The 19,518-nt window shown below is 37.7% G+C and overlaps 1 protein-coding gene and 1 long non-coding RNA gene across 5 annotated transcripts in view; one reads left to right on the top strand and one right to left on the bottom strand.

Moving 5' to 3' along the window:
• The window catches only part of LOC132110695 (adenosine kinase-like), a 160,210-nt gene that overhangs the window by 79,041 nt on the left and 61,651 nt on the right, over positions 1-19,518 (bottom strand). The window lies entirely within an intron of this gene.
• On the top strand, positions 2,786-8,713 carry LOC132111153 (uncharacterized). Its single transcript, XR_009424742.1, has 3 exons — positions 2,786-4,324; positions 8,252-8,440; positions 8,590-8,713. It is a non-coding gene; the product is annotated as an uncharacterized LOC132111153 (long non-coding RNA).

Genomic DNA, 19,518 nt, shown 5'->3' with positions numbered 1-19,518 from the left:
GCACATGATCATGTAAGCGAAGACTCTCACACACTCATACTGTACAGTATGCATGCATGCATTAGGGTTGTTTGGGTAAGTGAAGAGAAACATGCAAACAAAAATATAACAAGTTATGTAAAACGCTGATGTTCCTTCAAAATTTGCTGATGGTATGGAATTTTCTTTCTTTTTTACAATAAGACAACAGCCCAGCAGGTAGAGCCAGATTAGGCCATTACAAGAATAAAAAAAGAAATCAGTACATGGATACATGCCAGCATAAACACAAAAATCACCCCATATCACAAAATTGTCCATACAGCTCGGTGGGCTATTCTATAGTCATGAATATAGTATATATATTTACATGCCTAAATATCTAAAATATTTACATTCGGTTCTTTTCACTAGATGTAAACCTGAATATACGTATAAATATATATATATATATATATATATATATATATATATATATATATATATATATATACACGTATATATATATATATACAGAGGTGGGTAGTAACGAGTTACATTTACTTCGTTACATTTACTTGAGTAATTTTTTGGGGTAACGAATACTTTTCTGAGTATATTTAAAGATGGGTACTTTATACTCTTACTTGAGTAAATTTTTGGGGAAAAATCTGTACTTTTACTTCGTTACTGTGGGCGACGCTCCTCTCGTTACTTTATCTTAATGCAATAAATGTTATAATGCTTCAGTTTATTCCAAACGCGACGTCTACTTTTCTCTGGGCAATGAGCGATGCCCATTCGCGAATGATTCATTCTTTTGAGTCAATTCTGTTTAAAGGCTTGTTCAAACCAATTGGCAAAAGAGTGAATTGGTTCATGAATCAGTTTGAATGAGTCGTTCAGTTCCCTGCCGCACACGCTGAGCGTCTGAAGTGGTTCACTCGGAGTTGTAACGTTTAAGAACAGAAAGAGCGTTGAAAACGTGACTGGAACTGCACTGAATTGAAATCTGCAAAGGTTATTATTTGCTAGCGATGGAGATCCTTATTAGATGAACACCGCGTGTGCTGTCTACTGTTTAACAGGTAATAACTTGGGCTACATTCGATTACAGTACACGATACCACTGTGACATTAGTTTGTTGTACGTGTGTGGCTTATAACAGAGGGGAGTCAAGTTGAATGCAGCTTCCAAAAGACAAAAAAACAGCCGATTAAGATTTTATTAATTTTAATACAATCACACTGGTGCAAGTACATTCAGCGAGTCATATTATCAGCTGCTAAATTCAGATCTGTGATTGCTTGCTGTCGCTTAGCCAGAGATAGATGCGTTTATACAGCACTGCGCATTATAACCAATCACACAAGATTCTTTTGAGCTTATTAAAGCATTGGCCAATCAGAGGCGTTCAGATGAGTCATCGCTAAAATGCCGGTGCTTCCTTCACTCGCTCGCTGACTGAATACCTCTTTCTGGCGAATTCTCTCGCAGGAAAAACAAAGTGCAGATGTGTGTACGAATCTATAATTAAGATATTGATTTCACAGTGTTAACAGTTTCAGTGATTTTAATGGGAGTTTCTGAGAGTGATTGAAATCTAGACTGTCAGTGAAAATGATCTTTAATAATGTAAATGTTATTTGCTCTCTTTCTGAACAATGAAAGATTAGTAGCAATATTTATATCACATTAACTTTCAATGTTAAATTCACATTTAATATAAAGTCAGTCGTATTAAAAATATGTTATGGCATGACACCTATATCTGTTACTTAAGTAAACAGACAGGGTTTTATAATAAATTACATAAATTGGAGTAAAGGCTGATGAAATATATACATTTATACAAGCACACATACATTACATACATTTTATCTATATATCTAAATAAAAATAGGCTCAGTATATATCACCCAAAGTAACTAGTAACTAACTACTTGAGTAGATTTTTTATCCGATACTCTTTTACTCTTACTCAAGTAACTATTCAAGACTAGTACTTTTACTTTTACTTGAGTAAATATTTCTAGAAGTACTTTTACTTTTACTTGAGTACAGTTTTTGGGTACTCTACCCACCTCTGTATGTATATATATATATATATATATATTTTTTTTTTTTTTTTATATTTTATAAATATATATATATATATATATATATATATATATATTTTTTTTTTTTTTTTTTTTTTTTTTTTATTGAATCCATGAAAGGGAAGTGAGACCAGTTCTTATTCCACATGAAAACATAAATTTTTGATTCACTAAGAAGAACTGCCTCAGTGTAGTGTTTTCAACATTAATAATAAAAAAAAACATTTCTTAAGCTCTAAATCAGATTTTTGAAGAACATTGTGACACTTAAAACTAGCTGAAATATTATTGTAAAAAAAATATATATATATATGAAAAATGATATGAAAAAAATGAAAATAAATAATAAATGAAAAATTCTTACCAAACTGTTGTAGTGGATATGACTATACGGATAAGACCAATTACTAAATAAGCCAGAATTTATTAATTTATCAATATCTATCCATTTCTAATGACCTATACTATGATATACCTTTAAATGTCTGAAGCATTAATTGTTATAGATGTGAGGTTTTTTGGGGGGGAGGTGACCCAGCATGTATCCCAGTATCCTAACTGCCTCTCTTCTCAGTCACATGCTTGCTGCAGCTCTCCCTCTTTTGCCAGAGGACAATCAGAGAGTCCACTGACAGCCCCTAAAGCAGTGCTGCTAAATACTGGGCTCCATAACAGAAGCCGACCGGGTTCTGATGCATCAAAGCACATAGAAGAAAAAAAAACCCTAAGAGCCTAGAGTGAAGCGATCCCTTTCATAATCACTGCTTTTCTTTTGATCTATACCACAAAGAGTCTGACTACCAACTACAACAGAGCTGTAAAATCCCAACAAACTACACTAATTCAGGTGAAAGAGCGACATAACCTAATTTTGATCTATAATCCTTAGAAAAACCCGACGTACCTCATGCCAGGGGCTTAAAAGGGAGGTCTGAACACAAAGCCTGATTAGGGATGACTGTTTGGCAGAGCCACGGATAGGCAAAATTAGATTAATTTGCTTTTGACACACTGTAATAATCTAATAGCATTTAGCTCAGTGAACCCAGGCTTTAACAATGGCGGTGAATACTCTTTAACCTGAAACCCAGCCAGAAGCAGCTCCAGAACCCAGCCAACACATCTAAGGATTAAAAGCCCTCAGTAACCTGATGGATGCAACTCCAATTACAAGCTTATCAAACTGACAAAAACCGCAGCACGGTTAATTATAGACCAAACCGAAATAGACAGCCAGCGCTGGACTCCCAAAAGTAGTCATAAGGCAATCTGGCCCACACAAGCCACCAGCGTCGAACATTTCTTCTGCCGGAAGTTGATGCGTACCCTCTGCACACTGACGTGGGCCACTGGACGTGACTGATGCATGTTGTGCTTTTGAGTGTCAGTTTTGAAGCTAACTGAAAGCAGCACTTGACAGAGAAGAGAGAATGATGTGAGCAGAAAGAGAGAGAAATGAAAATGAGTCATATCTCTAAGGACGCAGACAAGAGAGGAGAGCTGTGCACAGGCACGACTGTCACTGGCCGCAGACACATGAATAAATAAAGGCATTATAATGAAGACAACTCTCCGTCTGCCCATCAGAGCCTGCCCAGTCTGGCACCAAAGCTCAGGAGGGAGAGAAAGAGAGGAGCAAACGAATTTTAAAAAAAGACGAAAGATCGAGAGACAGAACGAGACGGGAGAGGAAGAGAGAGCGGCCCATCACTGTGATTGACAATGATGAGCACTGTCTGCTTCTATTAAATCAATCAATCATCGCTATAGGACTCAAGTCTCGGTTCTCTCAATAGGCTAACAAGCTCAGGACTTCACTGTTTCTCTCAGCCGTTTACTCTCATGTCCCCCCCGCAAAGTGAAACATCTGGTCAGTTTCTCTTATCTGCTTTATTTCACGCTTTGGTGGCTGGGGTGTTGAGTTGTGTGCCATTTCCCCTGCGTGCCCCCTGCCAATGGTGTCATATTTGGACTGCTGTCTGTGACATTCTCTTTAACACCTCCCACCGCTGGGATGTGACATCCTCACCACAGCGACAGGGCCGGAGGAGGAAGACAGCCGGCGACTCGGCGAGGGATGATCAGATGCGTGCGGGCCTGTCAGGGGTCTTCATCGCTCTGTCCAGACTAGGAATAAGTTATGCTGCTTGAGTTATTCAAGAACCGACTAGTCGATTACGGAGATTGACTAGACCTTTTCTTTCTTTTTTTTTTTTTACTGTCCAGCTGAAAGAGACACCAACACAGCTGGTATTAACCCAGTTTGGTAAGACTACTTTAAATGATGATTTGCTTAAAGTGCTTTAACTGCAGTATATGAACAAAAAGTATCTAACTATACTATTAAGCAATTAAAAGATGTATTTAATTTAATTAGTGCCAAATTTTCTGTAAGAAAAACAAATAGTTTGAACTGATACATTTATAATAAACACACTCAAAATCAAAATGTTAATGAACTGTTTTTTTTTTACGTTTATCGTCAAGAACATCCTGAACAAAGTTTCTAGTTACACTAAAATGAATTGAACTTAACATTTCATGAGAGAAAAGATTCATTAGAACAAATCTTTTCCAATAATTCTTATGAAAAAAGGACCATTTAGGAAGAAGCAAATCATACTTGCTACATTACATTTCTATATTGCACAATTTAATCAGGCCATAGTTTTGTTTTTTTATAAAACAGTGGAAATGTAATCTTTCGCTATGCAGGGATATGAATCCATGAACCTTGAGACTGTTCATTTACAAAAACTGTTCAAATTAACCAATTGAGTACAATAAATCAAACATTCAAATGATTCAAATGAGAAAAGAATAATTTAGAATGTACAGACTTTGAATCAATGGGAGTTTCTTACAATAGAACAATAGATAAAATGATAGAACAATAGGTAGAACAATAGATTGAGAGACTAACAGACCGATAGAACAGGGCTTTCTAAAGAATGACCATCAACTAGTTGATTTAGAAAATATGTAATTTTGCACAACAGATCTGGCAACAAGTCAAACATACAGATCTCATCTTTCCCATCCACAGCCTGGGGAGCAACATAAACACACAGCCACGATTCCCTGTAATCCCAGGCATTTCGGCACCATCTAATTTTCTCAGAGTGTAGGCAGACAGAGATGGAGGGGAAAGTGAGAGAGAGAAAAAAAATGTCTCATTACATAAGCTGCTTGTGCGACTGCAGTGCCCACACCATCCCAATAAGTGGCAGTTTTACAGCAATCTAACGTAACAATCAAGGGACACACACACACATGCACACACAAAACTGCTGGGTAATGTGCAGAAATGCAGGCTGTTTAAATACAGGGTTGGACTGCTTTTTCAGAACCAGAGTTCAGTTTCAGCATCCTCTATCCCTGCAGGTCTCTGTTAATATCTGGTTCTGAACTGAATTATGATTCAGTGTCATCATGACATCCAGATAAGCAGTGAATACTGCACGCAATTGTAACACAATAAATGTATGACACATATTCAGCACATGCTCTATGTACTCTAGCTGAAAACATTTTTTTTCCTCTTTCTGAGACATTTTCAGCAACAACAAGAATTTAAATTGTTTTAATATTTTTCACTTTACTTTAACTTTTTTTTTATTTTGTTGTCTTTGAATTTACAATATTAAACCGTAGGAGAGAATTGTTAAATATGAACAGAGGCAAAATTGCAAAGGATTATTGGTAGCAATACAATTTTACCAGATGTGAGGTAAGGGGCAATTGTAGCACTAATTATGAAAAAAAAAAAAAAAAAGTTGGAGCATTGAATCAAATAATTTATAAAAGTATTACATTACTACTATTAACCACTCCCATAATGGGGCAACACTGACTTAGTGATTTACAGTATTTAATTCAACATTATGATCTATACTCTCTCATAAGTCTATTAACAATAAATTATGTGCATGTGTGTGTGCGCTCGCTAAAGCCAGTTTGTGTGGAAAGCAGCAGCAACAGAAAATGCATTATTAGCTAATAGGCTAATCATATGAAATCAATATCAGTTCACTCTCACCGGAATGTGTTCGTACTAAATGAATACAGTACTGGAGTCCACACCAACAGTTTTCCAAATCACCATTTTTAAGTGGACTTGAGTGTGGCTTGCTGGTGAAGTAAGAGAGTGGCTTTCAAACCAACCATACAAACCAAAGCCAGGCCTTCACCAAAAGCCCCAGTGTGAAAGTGTCCTCAAAGAGGAGAGAGCAGGTCTCTGTGAGAGCCTGTGAACGCCACTTCCCCTCTTGGCCAGGGTGGCCGCCTCCAGTGTGACTGTAAGGTTTAGTATTTCAGACAAGGTCTTGGGAGAGAGAATGGAGTTGGTTTACCAGTGTCTTTGAACACTGCGGTAGCACAGTGTAAATGACACCATCCGGTCTGACTCTCTCCATTTCTATGCAACTCTCTCTCTCTCACACACACACACACACACACACACACACACACACACACTTGTAGGGAACCACCTGGTGCTATCTGCTGAGAGATCAGATCAGAGGCACCAACGAAGGCCCATTTCCCAGAGTAACCCTTCAGGCAGAACAGAACGATTGCTCGTTAAGACCATGCAGAGTTTATCTGACAAACATACTGGTTTTTCCTACCCACCTGGTTAAATATACAGTACAGGCCTCTGTTGTTTAGTGCTGGAGAGGCCTGCTGAATTATTCATAAGAAAAACAAGCCCATGCTGCCGGGGCTGACGGACAATGATCTGTCACAATGGACTCTTTCTATTGGGCGTCCTGAGAGTTGGTGCTGTCAAAGGGGGCATAGTCTGGGTGGCTTTCGTGGGAGACTCGTCTCTCTCAATCTCTCGTTAATATGAGAGTGAGAGGTTGGAAACCCACTGGTCAATTTATGGCTAGAGTTTATCTGGTCATAAAATAGTGCTTTGCACTCATTGGTCCGGGACAATGACGCACTGGAGGCTAATCCTGTTTGCGGTGTGAAGGGGGAAGAAAGAAAAGGTAGAGTATTTGAGAAAAACATAAACTTCCCCCTGCCCAGACGGAGCTGCAGGTGAATGGGTATTGCCCCTTAACCTTGGGTTGGCACTCTGCTTTGATCTCCAGCACATGCCAGACGCCCGTAGGGAAAAGATCAGTGGTGTACTGGGACATGGTGCTAGTAACAGAGACGTGGGGGGTGTGAGAAACAGGGGACGGATAGACAGAGAGGTGAATGAGAATGTGTACGTGTCTTAAAGGGATAGTTCAACAAAAATGAAAATTGCATAATTGTTTGCTCGGCTTCACATTTCACATTAGGACTAGGCAATGTATTGAAACATTCACAATATTATGCTGTTAAGCCTTTTTATTTGGCCATTAAGTTGCTTAAAGATTGTCATTAGTAGACAGTAACTTAGATTCATACATCAGTTTAAACTGTGTAAATTAACTGATCCAAAACTCAGATTTTATTTGTCTGCCATCTTTGTGAAAATCTCTGTGGCTATTTACTAATTATAACAAACAAGCAAGCAAATAAATGCATTTATACAATTTATTATGTATTAATAAAATATCATATAATAATAATCTATAAAAATACATTTATATAATGTATAAATTATATATAAAAGTTATTATTATTATATATAAATTATTATAATAACTTTTTATAAAAATATAAAAAAACGTGGAAAAAAGCTTTGATTATTTTAGCATAATTTACTATTTGCATTAAAACCATTAAACCATCTGCTGAAATTTTAAGTAAGTTTTATGTTAAAAAGATACTGATATACATATTCTTGTATTGATATATGACACCACGCTAATACATATTATTAAAAACATATTAACACTGATCCATATACTGCGATGTGTATTCATGGATGTGCCATGTTTATTAATGCTGTAGCATTAATGCTGAGACCACTCTCTAAGTGGGTGGTGTGTGTGTCTGCATCAAACTGGATGTTAACTGACGGCAAATGAACTCCCATAAAAGGGTTCAAAAATGGTGTATGATGGTATTAGTGGCTTTGGGGTTGAACACAACCAAATTCATTGAGCTCCTGTTTGTCTTTCCCAAGCCCCGCAGCTTGATTCTGATACAGGAGACCAGGAGCCACTCTAGTGCAATTCATGGTGTGTTAATAAACTCCCCTGTCTGACAGGGCTGTTCATTGCTCTGTTGCTTTGTGTTCTTTTATCGGCAGAAATTGACCCCACCCCCCCGCCCTCCTCTGAGAAAGAAAGAGACTTTCAAAAGCTGGAGGCAGTGCTCCATTCAAACTGAGCTACAGGATCAGAGGCTTTGCAGAGTGACCTTTGACCCCACAGTGCCGCAAGGGTTTGCAAAGCAACAAAAGCCAGTTTTGCATCCCTCACAGCCTGACAAGAACATGGTAGGAAATTGTCAATTTATCCAAAGAATGAAAACAAGCCAGGAGAATATTGGTTGACTGAGTTAATGAATGCATTTTATAATTCACACATTACAACCTTTTACACAAAGGTGAATACGATTCCTGTTTTTATTTTGTTCAACACTGAGACTCGCCTGCTACTTGCTGAATTGAGAAAAGAGGATCTTGGACCTTGGATTTCTTTGTGCTGTACAGATAGAGATGTAAAAGGAGAAATCTTTAAACTTCTCAATAACACAGTTGAGAGACAAGCTGGGATTAAAAATAAATAAATTAAAAATTTAATGAATGAATGAATGAATGACAGTGTGTGTGTGTGTGTGTGTGTAAACTAAAACAAAAACAGATGTGTATATACATTGACAACTAAATATAGATGACAGAGAAAAGGTTACAACAGACTGTAGTACACTCAACAATAATAAATGCAAGGAATCCTTAGTAGAAAAAGTGTGAAAATATGGAAGGGTGTAACAATAGTGTTGAGCAGCTACAACATTAAGGAACGATGAGCAGCTGTGTGTATGCGATTACATGTCTCTGCTGTGAGCAACAATCTCACCCCCCGCTCGACCCCCCCGACAGGCCAGGAAACATCTGTGGGAGTTTAATGGAGAGCAGTAAGACTCATATCTGGCGCTTGAGATGACTGTTTGAGACATGAGCAAGCGTGGAGTGCCTGATTTATGAGACCAATAGCACTCCAGATTCCTCACTCCACTACAGCACAGCCAGCCCAACTCTTCTTCATTAATCTCCATAAATACTGGCCTGATAAATAAAACAGCCCCACTCTGGTGAAAAATAAGGACGCCATAACCAAACCATAAAGCAAGCTGTCTCAATAGCCCCCTTTAAGTGTGACAGTGTGGGCAAAGCTCGCAAACTGCAGGCCCTGATGCTCTGGAGTATGGTTATGGTGTTTAACAGGAGAGTCTCCAAGTGCCACAATAATAGTATATCATTATATTACTATTTCTTCTGGAAATACAACTATAAATACTAGGGGTGTAACGGTACGTGTATTTGTACCGGACCGTTTCGGTACAGGGCTTTCGGTACGGTGCACGTGTGTACCGAATGACAGAGTGCAATATTTTGTGCGCGGGACAAGTACATTTTTGTGTTTCCAAACGAACATATTAAGTGGCGGAAGTCTCCACATTCAGCGCAAATCCCGCCCTGCAGCTGATTCTAAGGCTGGCGACACACTGGATGCGTGGCTTAAGCGTCTCAGCTGCGTGGCGTGTCCGTTTTTAATTCGGCTCCCATATTAACAGGTTAGAGCTTGCAGACTGCCTGCGCGAGACGCGCGGAAAACGCGTGCATGCTAGAAATAGAACCGACGCCTATTTTTCACGCGACACGCAAGCGTGTTGGAAGCGTTTCCAGGAAAAATAGAATAGGAAAATATGTTTATATGTCATTTTGTACACAAATACATATTAATTCATGACACTTTGATGTTTGAAAGTCTATAGGTTGACATAAATTCAGATATAAATGTAATTTCAAAAAAAAATTATCGATTTTCAAATATTGCACCTGTCAAACAGTCTATTTTGCCGTCAATACTGTTGACGGTGTCCTTTATCAGTAGGCTTTATATTTATGCTCAACATGAAGTATAGATATTGTTGTCACGAAGACAAGAGCCTGGTCTGTCGGCGGCCTCCCTGTCACCTACAGCAGCAGGCACGGCACGGTTCTGGTGAAGCAGGCCTACAAGCTGGGATTGGTAATGCTGCACTGTAATCATAGTTATTTATTTATATTTTACATTATATTTTATTATATGATATTGGTTTGAGACTGAGAGCATTTTATTTAGAGGAGAACTTTGCAGCAGTATTTTATTTCTTATTCTTTTTTTATTTTAGATATATTTAATTAAAAAGTATTTTTTTAAAAAGTGTATAGTAATAAACAACCTGCAGTTTAATGTTTGCATTTCTTTCCCTTACTGTACCGAAAATGAACCGAACCGTGACTTTAAAACCGAGGTACGTACCGAACCGTGATATTTGCGTACCGTTACACCCCTAATAAATACATATATATGACAAAACTATGTTTAAAATTGGCTATTATGTGATAATCAAGTGACTTAAAAAAATAAAAGGGACTCTTTTATCTTAACAAAAGGTTAACTCAAACAAAAAGCTGTATGTACACTACAGTTCTAACCAGGGTCGGACAAAATTCAGAACGAAACTGAATGACAGCAAAAATTGTAAATGCAATGCAAAGAAAAACACCACATGGAATACATACTGGGAAATTAATGTTTCATTTCACCTTGTGATGATGAAATGTATAAACTAGATCAAAATTTTCTACAGATATAGGCATCTATCTATCTATATATTTCCATGCATCTTTTCCTGAACTAAAAATATGATTCATTTATTTGAATTTCAATTCTACGTCCCTGTAGGGCTGGGTGATATGGCAAAAAAATAAAAAATAAAAAAACATTGAATGTTTGAGCAACTCGATTCAAGTATCTTTATTTCAAGTGCACCACACATGAAGCTATCAACATGATGTAAATGTTAAACAAATCACTTGTTAAATATCTTTTAAAAAAAGATGCATGCACTACAACTGCATCTTGTAAAAACTTGTCTTGTACATATCACATGTTCCGAAATAATACAAGGAAAATGCTTTAAAAAAAAAGTCAAAATGACAATGTATAACACCAGTAGACTAATATTAGCTATAAATGTTCAGTAAAAACAATGAACAGCACCCTTCAGTCTGTCAACCATGATGCAAACATGACATTTCAGTTCTTTACGGGATTTTATTAGATTAAGCTGCCTTTCCCATGTTTTTTCTATGCAAACATGGACGCATTTGACCGCTTTGCTCACATCTCTTGCTGTCTAAAAATGTGGCAGTCCCATCTTCCTGCATTTTTTCCTATTCCACTGCCCACGTCGCATCTTTGTCAGCACAAAAGCACATTCTTATGATCCTTCACAGAGCGTGTCACACATGAACGGTTAATCACGTGCGCTGACATGTGGTTGGATCTTTCTTTTCTCTTTACTGTCTGTTATCACCGGCATAATGTCAAAGTGTCTAATGCTAACATTTGTTAATATTTCTATAAAAAAAATCACGATTCCTCGATTTATATATATAAAAAAATTAACTGTGGCAAAACATTACATTTGAATGAATGGATTTATAAAATAGCTGAACAGCTGACTCTCTTTGAAAACACAATTATTTACCACCTTCACCCCGCACTGTCAGTTCAATGCTCACTGGAATGGATACAAATATAATTACACAGCATTCAGTACAGGAAAGCTTGGTCATTCTTTATTAAACCGGGAAATTAATTAAACAAACCAGGATCTCAAGGCTCATGTACCGATGTTCGTTCCACGTAATGATTACTGAAGTAATCAGCGCTCCCTTATTTCTTTTCTTCTCGGTGTTAGAAAGATCTTGATTGAGAAGGAGCCACAATTTGTGACCTTCTTAGACAAACTCAGTTATGCGCTACAAAATCCTATAAAAACATGATTTTATCTCTGCTAATTTGTACCGGATAGCAATGCAAACCTCAACAGTGTAGCCAATCCCGTAATTAAGGTTTGTGGTTCCCTTAAAGACGTCGTAGCCAGAACAAGGTTAAACAAGGGTTCAAATCACAAATGGGTCTCACACGCTATACACTTTGGAACGGAGGGCAAGTAGGATATTTTATCCTGCATTCTGCACCATAACTCTAATCATAGTGATAAATCAAGGTCATTCAGACTGGGCAGACTGTAACTGTATTGTAACAGAATCTGAGGAGAGCCAGGGCTGGGAACTAGGCCATTAGGTCCTCTCAATCCCCAGCTTTGGATACGGTTTCTCTAAGCATGTAGTTAACTACATTCAGGAAATGATTCCTCTCCAGACCATTAATGCACTATAGAATAATAGATACACTAAGGACCGTGGCAGATGTATTTCTGCGCCTATAAATCCTTCTCTCAAAATCCCTCTTTGCTTGCCAAACGCAACACCTCTTGCTCCAAAGCTGCGATGCAGCCTATAAAGGTTGGCCCACTCTATGCGTTCCCAGACAAGGCAGAATGTTAACAGGGTCAGTGCTGGGGATTGAGCCCTACAGTTAAATCTATTTGAAAATGTAAAAATGTGAATTCTGCTTAATAATGGCTCCCGCAGGTCCCGGCGTTACGGGCCAAAAGAAGCTTCCCCGAAGCCAACTGCTGGATCAGATTTCAGCCCTTCTACCCCACCCAGAACTAGAAAAAAGAAAAAAAAAAGTTGAAAGACAGACAGACAGAGAAGGAGAGACATTTAATGCACATTTAACTTCAGAACAACCATACCAAAACAATTCAATTATCCCATAGTCCTTGAGGCTACATACTGATTTATCGAGCCATGGCACCTGAGATGCAGATCATTCCAGGTCTCCACTCTCTCTCTCATTTGAATTGCCTTCGCCCACCAAAAAACCCTCTCATTCTCTCCCTGTCTTTCAGACCCTTGGGTTCCGGTTAAAAATCTGAGCAAGAGATCCAAAAGAGAGGGGCAAGGCCCTGACAGCCCTGCCTGAGATTACAGCAAGAATTTCGTCTTTGAATGAAAAGCTAGTTTATCCGAGTTAACGCTGGCAAATTTGCCTCTCCATATCCAGCCCCTGTTAGCTTTGGCAAGTCATGTGAAACGCAGCTGTAGCGCTACGCAAACACCAATGGGGCTGTTCTGCGCCACGCTTCTTTTTTCTACACTTTTGGGAGCTGGAGAAATTATCCAGCACACCTGGGAATGCCGAAGCCGCCCACCGTCCAACTTTAACTACTTGGACTGACTGGCAGAGGTTTAAAATTTGGTTAGCTGTAATTATTCTTGAGTCTGGCGTTCACACAAAGAAATCAATAACAGATTCTCATGAGCATTCACTGGGCACAAAAAAACTATTAGTTATAAAATGTCTGTCTGATAAAACATTCAAACAATGACAGCAATGCAGCATAACAAAGGAAGTGAATAAAAAGGAGAAGGTTTATATTTTCAAAGTAATAGTTATGCTACACGCTTCACCGATAGCTGCATTTATGAAGGTCGTACTTTCATTTGACCATGGAAATATTTTCTATTCTTTGTATCTCATTGTACTGGGTTGAATATAATTTTACGTGGCCCAGTCTGAAAATTAAAATCGAAGACTATCAGTCTTAAAAAAAAGAAACACACAAAAAAAAACAACAACAAATAATCCTGCTCAGATCCTCCTGAGATTGAAACAAAATGAAGAAGCACAGCTGTGTCAAAACAACCACTTTTTTATTATTATTTCAATGATTACCTTGTTGGCCATTATCTCTTGTCAGGCCAAATTTGACTTCTTCTAGTTTTCACAGCTCATGATGAAATATTCATCTCAGGAGCTTCCCGCTCTACAGCACAATTCGGACCAGTAATGAACAATACAGATTCAAAAGGGGATACAATTTCACAAACAAAGAAAATTACCAAGCATCTTGAATCCCCCCTGCTGGGCGACTATCCCGGTCAATTAAAATGATTACACTGAAGGTTTTCTTTAAAGGTTGTTCTTTTCCTTTTGTCCTCTGTTTAGCATACAGTGTGCATTTAACATGAATCAAGGTAAAAATTAATTATGGAGCCAAATCCAGTCACTTTTATTTCTTAGTCAAAGGCATGATGTACCATGTTTACCATTGTCTGCTACGAGCAGCTCCTTCTAAGCCTCAGGGCACTGGCCAACAACACTGCTTCTTCAAAATCCCCGACCCGAGTTTACTTCTCTACACTGCACCGCTAATTTAAGCTATAATCAAGGGGTTTCATTCATTAATACTGCTTAAGAAAAGCAGTAAGCAAATCTCTAATGATTTAATCTCCCTCGTGCTCTCTCACACACCCACACCAGAGTATTTGTGTTAGGCTAATGTGCTAATGATTAGAGCCCACATCTCCGCCTCCCGCCGATCCTTAAAGAGCAGTACAGAAGAAGAACAAACGGCTGCCCACTGCAGGAATCCACGGCTGCTCCACCGGCACTGATGATTGGCATGAAGAAACTACACCCACCTCTAAAAACACACACGCTACCTGCTGAATAAAGTGCAGAATAGCCGTCACAAAGACTACTGAGATCACAAATCATTACTTGATTGCTCTTACAAATTACAAAGAGCTTAATAAGTACATACCAGACAATGATGTGATGAATTCAATCATACATTCATACTTTATCGTAGGGATGCACGATCATGATTTTTCATGGCCGATTCCGATACCGATTTTTTTACAAGCAAACTGGCCGATTCCGATTTCCGATTTTTTTTATTATCTTTAAGCAACAAACAAGAAAGAAGGAAAGTGTGCATAAACCAGATGTTTATTTGGTATTTAATAGGCCAAACTGACTTTTGGCTATTGAAAACAATAACCGTAACAATCTGAAATTAACGGCAGCAACTGACAGTAAGTAGCCTTCATTCAATACAAACATAGATGGTACAGACATCAGCATTTAGCTTTTGTTTTTGAATTGGGTTGAAACTACATAGAACTGGCCTTTAATTAAAATATTAACTGTCTAAATTAAAGGCAATAACTGCATAGTTCTACAATCCAAACAACACAATCAACACACATTCAATAAGATGTTTCTTAATCAGCATTCAGTATTTTAGTTTTTACATTTGGTTTTAAATTTAAATTTAAAACAAGGTCTTTACCAGTGAGACTAAATAAAAGTATGCTATATAAATATTATTCCAAAATGTTAAAATCAAATAATGTTGGTGCGAATAAAACAAAGATGCAAAGTGTTTCATTCATCAAATAAAAAAAAAAAAAATAAGGTAATGATTCACATCTATATTTTTTTTACTTGAGCCAATGAAAAATAAATAACTATCGTCTCAAGTTAAAAAAAATATAGATGTGAATCATTACCCTAAATTGTTTTTAAATGAATGAAACTTTTTTTCAGTGTGCTACAGCAGGTGATTTTAAAATCAAATTCAATCGATATAATTTTAAGGTAAAATAAAAATAATCATCCTTTACAGAGCTGACGTTTACTTCTGGCTTTTCAAACATGTATGCAAGTTCTACGGTTTAGTCCATTTTATTTCTCATTTAACACGTGAGAAGTTGAGCTGAACATCTTTCATTGTCTCCGCTTGTGGAGGGCGCGAACAGGTACAGATACACTCGCGCAGCTTCAGTGAGCAGGAAAGGGACTCTTATTTTGTGCAGTCGGCAGTTCGCTTCCTGCTATCTGTGCCTCAGACATGTAGCTCTGCACTTCCAGTGCTGATCGGCTGCCCGTGTCCTGCGCACAGATTTCGAAATACTTCCACACAAATTATGTGATAGCGAATGATTACAATGTAGTCTGTGCACGCGGGCGCACTTCCGGAAAAATCGGCCAAAAAAAGACCAAAAACCGTCCGGTTCCGATTCCGAACTTTTGATTTCCACAGACGGTGCTTTAAGTGGGGTTGTACTTATCGGTGAGCAGCATTATGAATATACACTCATTTATTTGCACTGTCAGTCTAACCCGACAAAATCTAATAGGCTTACGTCTCGATTACTTGTTAATGTTTTAGATTATATCATGAGAACAAATTTTAAATGACAATAAGCATCGATAAATCAGATACAATAAACACCTCAACATGCCATAAGAAAAAAGAATTGTCAGTTTTGATGTCATGGCAACTTTAAACTGTCAATCAAAATCCTCCAATAACCCTAAAAGAATTGATGCCAAAAACCTGTTCACTGTAGTGCATTGCACCATAAATATATATAAATACTATATAGTTAGTTACTGTGTGTGTGTATAATATGAACAAAGACTACAAATAAGAACTGTACATTTAAATAAATATGATTCACCTCAACTTGCTGAAATGTGCCTCAACACAAATTTAATTAAGTTTAATTGCATTTAATTCATCAAGAAAATAAAATTTACAAAACATGTCACATCTCACATTAAAACTAGTAAATTTTTTTGACTATTTAGAAATGAAGAACAGTTTAAACTAGACAAATGAGTTAACTAATCAAAATATAACAGTCAACACAACGTAAAATCTGATTTGACTCCATTTTTCTTAAGTAGTCTTATTTTGAATGATACACGTGTATGTTTGTCTTTGTAATTGATCGAGAACTTGTTCTTCCTCTGAAGCAGCTTCTCTGAAATGGATCCTGATACTGAGATGAAAAAATTTTTCAACAACCAAAGAACTATTTGATTACGGTTTTAGTGACCTCTCACATCTCAGTCCATTCTTATTTTTAACGGGGCATTATTTATCATCCAACACTTCTTGATGTATACAATCCTGCTCACTTGTGTCACATTACAGAAGTAAAATGGGCTGTAATCAGCAAATCACATTAACTTAACCTATTTGTATTTAACTCTCATTTAATATATTAATTAAATTAAGTTATCTTGGCAGCTCTAAAACTTTCGCAAATCTATTTTTCCCTACCACGAACATTGCGCATAATGCGCTATAAAAGGCAAACTGGCAACAAGCCTGGACTAAGACCCCCAGACCCTTACAAGCAAATAAACAGAAGCTCTTGTGGGAGGCAAGCAAGTACAGAAGTAGCTCTGTACCGCAAAGGCAATACATCAAAAAAATGAGACAACACAGTAACACCTGTTCAGGGTGCATGCTACCATTTCTCTTTCTCACGCACTTTCTTTTTAAAGACAAATATAGTTGCAATTGTAGCTTGTCACAGGGTGACCTGCTTCCTCAGCAGACCTCCGGCAGGTCTCCGGAGATGCTCTGGCACTGATCTCAGCACAGCTGCACCTCACCAATCTTAACTGCCAATCAAAATACGACCTTCTTTCTTTTGAAGAACATGCCAGAGATGCTCCCGTGTTCGCACACAACTACAGCTATTGCTATGCTAATTCTGGTCTAATTTCTCACCCCCCCCTACTCTCCCTCCCCCTGTCACTTAGACAAACAGAGGTCATCAAACATCCCAGAAAGCATGGCATGCTCTCCCCAAGAGGCCTGACGATTTTTATGAATTATGGAGAGTGCTTTAAAGCATACTGCCTTCACTTTAATTAGGTCTGAGTGTGGAAAGTCGTCTCTATGGGAAGCCTAGAAGCAACATGTGACAACTCCTCTTCTGTACTGTAATATCCCTTGATGGATACAATCCTGCTCACTTGTGTCACATTACAGAAGTAAAATAGGCTGTAATCAGCAAATCACATTAACTTAACCTATTTGTATTTAACTCTGGGCACGAACGTCCACGCTACACTCTATGCTGGGTTGCCAAAATCTACAAATCGAGTCAATGGCTAAGGAGAGAGCAATTAATTTGTCTGACTGTTTCTTCTGGCTTCTAACAAGATCTTCTCAGAATGATGCACATTTAAGCATATTTGGGAAAGTTTGATATAGGTTTCAATGACAGTCCATAAGCAACACCAACTGAAGCACGTCTGCAACTTAACTCGACTTTGCAGAACAGTAATCTAAAGGCTAGTTGTACCCTGACCCAAGTAATTAATTCATAAATCATACAAGCCTTTATTAATAGCTATTAAAAGTAACTAGAGAAGAGTAAAACACTATAAGCATCATTCAACTGGTATTTTAATGATAAGTCAGCAATGTGAGCAAGACGTACGAGCAGACAGGTAAATCAATATGATGTTAGCGGTTTTTATTAGTGCATGCTAACAAGGCATGAATTTAACAGCACCACTATAAACTATACTATAAAATGGCCTAGACAGACAAGCTGAGTGATTATATATATCAAAAAATAAAGAACAGTTGGATTTTAAACATCTAATTGGGAGTGGAAACTTGGCCTTTATTGCCTGGGATGACCAATCAAAACAATGGCAGCATGGATCACTGCACAGGTTAATGACATGCAGGAGCAACATTTCTATAAAACTTGCAATTACCTTGACAGTTTATGCTCTGAAGGAGCCTGAAGACCCTGACAGCCATCTTGTTTGCTGCTGCAAGCGGTCTGGTTGGAAAAATAAACTTTTCAATGTCATATGGAAATAATATTATTTCTGGGATGAAATGTGGCTCATATTCTGCGATATATAACTCCTTAACCAGTCTTAAAGGAAAAGTTCACCAACAATTCTGTTATCACTTACTCACTCATGTTGTCCCCAAACCTGTTTTACTTCTGTGGAACACCACAAAAGGAAATTTTGAATGCAGTTCACAGTTTTTTTTTTTATTTATAATTTTTTTAGGCTCAATTTAGTTTGGACCCCACTGACTTTCATTATAAGGGGCGGTGTGGGAACAGTGAGACATTCAAAATATATTTTGTGTTCTGCAGAAGAAAGTCATTCATTTACAGCTATAGATTGAAACAACATTAGGTTAAAGGGATAGTTCACCCAAAAATCATAATTATGTTATTAATAACTCATGTCGTTCCAAACCAGTAAGACCTCCATTTATCTTCGGAACAGAGTTTAAGATATTTTAAATTTAGTCCGAGAGCTCTCAGTCCCTCCATTGAAACTGTGTGTACAGTATACTGCCCATGTCCAGAAAGGTAAGAAAACATCATCAAAGTAGTCCATGTGACATCAGAGGGTCAGTTAGAATATTTTGAAGCATCGAAAATACATTTTGGTCCAAAAATAGCAAAAACTACGACTTTATTCAGCATTGTCTTCTCTTCCATGTCTGTTGGAAGAGAGTTCAAAATAAAGCCTTTTGTGATATCCGGTTCGCGAATGAATCATTCGATGTAACCGGATCTTTTTGAACCAGTTCATCAAATCGAACTGAATCTTTTTAAACGGTTCACGTCTTCAATACGCATTAATCCACAAATGACTTAAGCTGTTAACTTTTTAAATTTGGCTGACACTCCCTCTGAGTTAAAACAAACCAATATCCCAGAGTAATTCATTTACTCAAACAGTACACTGACTGAACTGCTGTGAAGAGAGAGCTGAAGATGAACACAGAGCCGAGTCAGATAATGACTCATTG

Source organism: Carassius carassius, chromosome 30 (assembly GCF_963082965.1).
Source record: "Carassius carassius chromosome 30, fCarCar2.1, whole genome shotgun sequence".
NCBI lineage: Eukaryota > Metazoa > Chordata > Actinopteri > Cypriniformes > Cyprinidae > Carassius > Carassius carassius.
Note: the sequence above shows the minus strand (reverse complement) of the source record. Positions and strands in the feature narration are given on the sequence as shown.